This window comes from Temnothorax curvispinosus, unplaced genomic scaffold (genome assembly GCF_003070985.1).
Source record: "Temnothorax curvispinosus isolate PA1 unplaced genomic scaffold, ASM307098v1 QBEX01009904.1, whole genome shotgun sequence".
NCBI lineage: Eukaryota > Metazoa > Arthropoda > Insecta > Hymenoptera > Formicidae > Temnothorax > Temnothorax curvispinosus.
Genome location: NW_020219684.1, coordinates 100,723 through 106,263, shown reverse-complemented (window position 1 = coordinate 106,263; position 5,541 = coordinate 100,723).

Below are 5,541 nucleotides of genomic sequence, written 5' to 3'. Positions count from 1 at the left end.
GAATCCTTTTAATCGTTCACATTAAATCGCCCTGCGACTATCGTCGCCTTGGCATTGGGAGAGCGACCGCCGTTTCTCTTGGGTTTAAGTCCCTTCGCGCGTCTATCGTCGCGGCGAGCGAGAGGGCATCCGGTAGTGATGTAACGCGTATATCATCGTGAGGAATAAATTTGTAGCAGGCCGCGCGCATGCCACGGCATTCTGCGACATATTTCCAGACGCACAGACGTCATATCGCGACGTCCGTCGCGTCGCATCGCCTCCGTAATCCGCTTCGAAATCGTGATCGTGAGCGGACTTGAGAATCTCCCTGCCATCTCGTTGCGCAATTGTTCCGCGTCGCCGATCGTGAGATTATTTCCGCGACCCGCAGAATGCATCCTCGAGGATCGCTGATCACTGACATTTTGAAATGTTTGAATGGCAATCCATCACGTTATCGTTATCATCGTCGCCTGCCCGCGTGCCCGATCCCGTAAGATCTTGCCCTCGGCAAGATCATTACTACGGAATGTCATTGCGGTATCCTAATGATAACGAGCACCCTCGTTAACGAGATGCGCAGCAGGCAAAATCTCGTGACGTATATCTATATTTGCGTCGAGAGATTATTATTTTTTTTCCCAACAACTTTGATATCTTTCTCAGCGCATTTTCTGAATGATGCGATTATCGAATGTCACAAACTACATCTGGCTGTAGAAAATTAGACAAACATTTCACGGTAATTAATGTGAACAATGAAGATTATCATTGGATATTGTAATTCGTAACATTATGCTAAATTATAAATTACATTAGAATATGTATTGTATTGTTGAATAATTATGTGTATTGAATATTGAATGCTATGCATTTAAATACGTGAATTGTTTGCTCTAATTTAGATCGAACGGAAAATTTTATCGAGAATAAGAAAAGATCGACTTCGAGTTGGTAAAAGAATTTTTTAAGTGAAAGACTCGACAGCTTTTATTTTGAACGATAATAGTAAGTGAAACAAAACAAAACAGTTATGACACAATCTATTAGAGAGAAAAACACCATTTACACACAGCCCAAACCGGATCTTTATAACTAATCAATAATATTGTATAAATTTTGTACTTTTTCCAAATTCAATAAATTATGCGCCGATTTTTTGTTGGTCTTTAAAACACAGTTCTTTATTTAGGACATCAAATTTGCATACTTAGATCGATCAATTTAAATTTTGATGCTATAATGAGCGTTTTAAATCGCTGTAAAAAGTTTATTGGGGAAAAATATCACTTTAGCGATGATTTTTAAATCTGAATTTTTGTTGTTGTTTCCAAGCTCTATTTTGCAGACTGACAAAAAATCTGCGCGTAGTTTATTGAGTTTGAAAAAAGTGTACAAAATTTACACAATATTGTTATTAATTAGGCCATCAAAATTCAGTTTCAACCTCCAATGGTATTTTTCTCTCTAGAAGCTTATAATTTATTTTTACAAAATATTTGCTTTGTTTTTATAATGTGACGGATACAATTGGGTTCCAACAATTTTTTATCCGTGAAATTGTTAAAAATTCATCTTCTAATTCATCGCTTTCTAATTTCAACTAGTGAAAAATAATGAGGAAACCAAAATTCATGAATTTTATCATATTAGAATCCACAAATTATCATTCTAAAAGTGTTCTAAAATCCGAAAATTTCGAAAAGTGTAATAGAATAGAAATTGGTTTTTATTTCTGGGAATTTTTTTCGACTTAATATTTATATATGATAGTATATTCTTAAATGTATTCTCTCCCTGATTAAAAACTGCGTTACTTTTTTTTTTGTAAGAAGAAGATTGTGTAAGTGTAAGTGATATACTCAGGCACTTCTTTCTGAAAGAAATATGGATCATTAAATCGTCCTTTTTGGCTTAATGTCTCGAGAATTGTCACGAGACTATCTACTTAAAGATTCTACCTGAAACACATGACCGAGTAATATCTTAAACTCGCAATCTCGATCGTAATCGACGGACGTGGCGCTCTTACAGAAATTAGTGAAATTCAAGCGGACAAATGACGAAAGCGAGTGCGTCTGGAGAAACTAGATTAGATCGTGCAAAGTGCCAAATTACACCTCTCAAGGGTGCAGTCGTGAAAGTGTCGCCATTCCCACGGATGATTTGTGTTATTTCAAGCCATTCCGTGATTAACCCATTTTTCGGACATAATGTCGTTTACATAACAATTACTTCATTCAGTCTACTTCCCTTCAGTAAATTATACTTGATTGTTTTGACTTACCTTTTAATAATACTCCAATTTAAAATAGTTTCACTCGCAGAACAGTTCAATCACAGAACAGTTTAATCACAGAACATATATTTAATTGTAATTGATTTAATTGTAATTGGTAGTTGCAATGAAAACGGTATCTAATACCCTAAATACACGCACATGTATTATACATTTGTACATGTTTGACTTTCTGAACAAGATATGGCATTACCCGTTAAATCTATTAGAATCTATCCTATCCATATAACTGTAACAGTATGTCAATTGTAATTTATGTACAAGACGTATTCTTGAAGGTACAAAAACACATCTTACACCTTAGAGCTATAAGAACATTCTTCGAGATATTTGGTATGGCATAAACCGTTAGGTTATTTACTAGAATCTATCCTATCTACATAACCGTAACAGTATGTCAAATGTAATTTATCCGTAAGATGCATTCGTAAAAATACAAGAATGCATCTTATACCTTATTATTCGTATTTTATTATTCGTAAAAATACAAGAATGCATCTTATACCTTAGAGCTATAAGAAAAGATATTTGATATGGCACGTAGCCCGTTAGGCCTATTATTAGAACTTATCTAACTATAACAGTACGTTAATTGTAATTTGTCTGTAAGATGCATTCTTAAAGGTACAAGAATACATACCTTATACCTTAGAGCTACAGGAAAATTCTTAAAGGTATTTAGTACGCCGTAATCCGTTAGGTTTATCGTTAGGATCCATTACGCTCCCTCGATCTTGTACGTCGTGAGACGAGGGACCTAAACGTGATTTTCCCCAAGAATCTACCTGCACAGGTAGGCTCGAGGATCCTCCGGCGAATAATCTCTGGACACCCTTGCATTTGTTATCTGACTAAAAAAATCGATCCTTTTTCTCGTCATGCCTATTTTATAGCAGTTCCGTAAAAGAAGACCCTTCTCAATTCGTTCGTTTTCGTTATTCCTTTTTCGAAACTACGAGGTAAATGCATTTCCAGCTGAATTACAAAAATATTGTAAGGCAATTGTCATTGGGATTATTTTTGAAAAGAAAATCATCATCTTTCTTTATCGTTTCTTCCTTTTACTATTGTTTAAAAAAAAAAACATAATCCCTAGACTCGAATGTAAATGAAATATCTTGTACTTTTTTAAATATTCCTCGATAATTTTGAAGAAACAATTTTATTAAAAAAAGAACTAATCGTGCAGTTTAGCAATTCAGAAGAATAAAATTGAATATTCATGATAGTTTCGAAGAAGCGATTTTATTATAGAACTATTCGCGTAGCGTAGCAATCCAGAATAATTAGATTGAAAATAAACAGGTTTCTGAAACAACATTTTTATCGCCAACTTCTCTATTTATATTACTTTTAGAAATGGATTCCGCGATGAAAATTCGAACCACGCGAAATTAACGAAAAAGGAATACACGTTGAACGAAACTCGTCGAATAAAATCACGTTAGTCCGTTTTAACGCTGAATAAATCCTCGAGGAATTTCCCCGGAGTATAGTGTGGATATATCCGCAAATATATTGGTTATCGCGGCGCGATCGAGTCGATCAAGCGCGAAAACGTGACGTAATAGCCCAGTAAAATGACAAAATTTGGAGGAAATAATACTGACTGGGCTGAAACTTTGTAAACAGGCTTGTTTTAGGGTACTATTTAACATATTAAAAGTCCCCACGTGTAGACGCTACGTTGCGGGCAGGGGAGGGTCCAAAAGGTCCAAAAAATTAGTTTTTCGCAAATAACTCGGAAAATATCAACTTTACGGATATTTATGTAGATATCAAAATTGTAGCTTACAAAATTCTGCACAATTTCGTTTTTTATTCAAGTCTGTACGACCAAATGGAGCAGAGATAGAATTTTTTTAAACATCGGTAGTTTTGCAATGCAACGAAAACGCGTACGCGCGTCGCGCATTTTTCGCTAATATCTCAAAAATGGACTCTTGAATCGAAAAATGTTTTAAATAAAAGTGGTAGAAAATCTAATTACGAACAATTTCGTTTTTTATTCATTTTTGTACGGACCAAATTCGCCGAGTTATTAATTAAAAGACAATTTTATTTTATGTTGATAGTGGATGTTTTGCATGTAAAAATCAGTATTAACTCTGAAAGTATAGGTCGTACACATATAGTATGTATAATGAAAGTTAAAGAGAATAAAATTTTGAACATGTTGATGTATGCATGAATTCATTTTGGTAAAGATAGCTTAAAGTTAAGAGCAAAAAACATGAAAAAATGTCATTTTTTAGTGCATTTTGGAAAATAACTTTTTCTAATTGGTTGGAGGCAGTAATATTATGTATTTTTCTTGAAGATATTTTAATTATCTTTAAAATGAGACGTCGTAGACCTTTTTTCATTGAAACGTTGATGAATTACAGGCGTTTAAATATTGAAGAAAAAAAAATCAATTTTTGTTAAATTAACATTTTAGTCCAAAAATATATGGATAATAATTTTTCAAAAATTTATTTTACCTTGTTTTCATTACTTCATATATATATGAACGTGCTGGAGTAGTATAAGTCCTTTACAAAGTATGTTTTATTTAAAAAAAATGTTCATGAATATTGCTGTATTTTTGATAAATTGCGGAAAAATTGCATTATCATTCCTTTTTTTGTAAATATCTCCGTTTCTATTAACTTTACGAAAAAACTTCAAGAGACCGAAATTAAAGCTGACAAAATTTCCTATAAAATAGAGTTTATGACATGTAATTTTGAATGCATTGTGATGGGAAACTGGCGTTTCAAAAGACAGGTAAGTTTACGTATGTAGCAGATCATCACTATGAGTTGCCTGAAATGATGAAAAAACGTGTCCTTAACATTTTTCTGTACCTATTGAAGTGTCAGAAGTTATTCTTGGGGTCTTTCTGAATCGTTTGGTACTAGGCCGATATTTTTAGGACCGATAGTACTGTACATAGGTATTAAAGATTGAGAAGAGTCCGAAGTCGGTATGCGGCGCGCAGCGTGGCAAACACGTTACGACTCGTTTTATTTAAAAAATCATAACTCACGAACAAATTGACGAAGCTTAATGATCAAACACGCAAATTAAAGCTAAAAGTAGTGCAAATGAGAAAAAAATATGAGATAATTATTAATTAAATAAGAATACTTAATTTCGTCGCCGCAAATTTGGTAATTTTTAAATGGTACAGAAGGACTTTAAGGACTTAAAGAATGCTAGAAAAAGAATTTCTGAATAAGAAAAAACGAATTTGAAGTGTGACAGATATTTTTTAT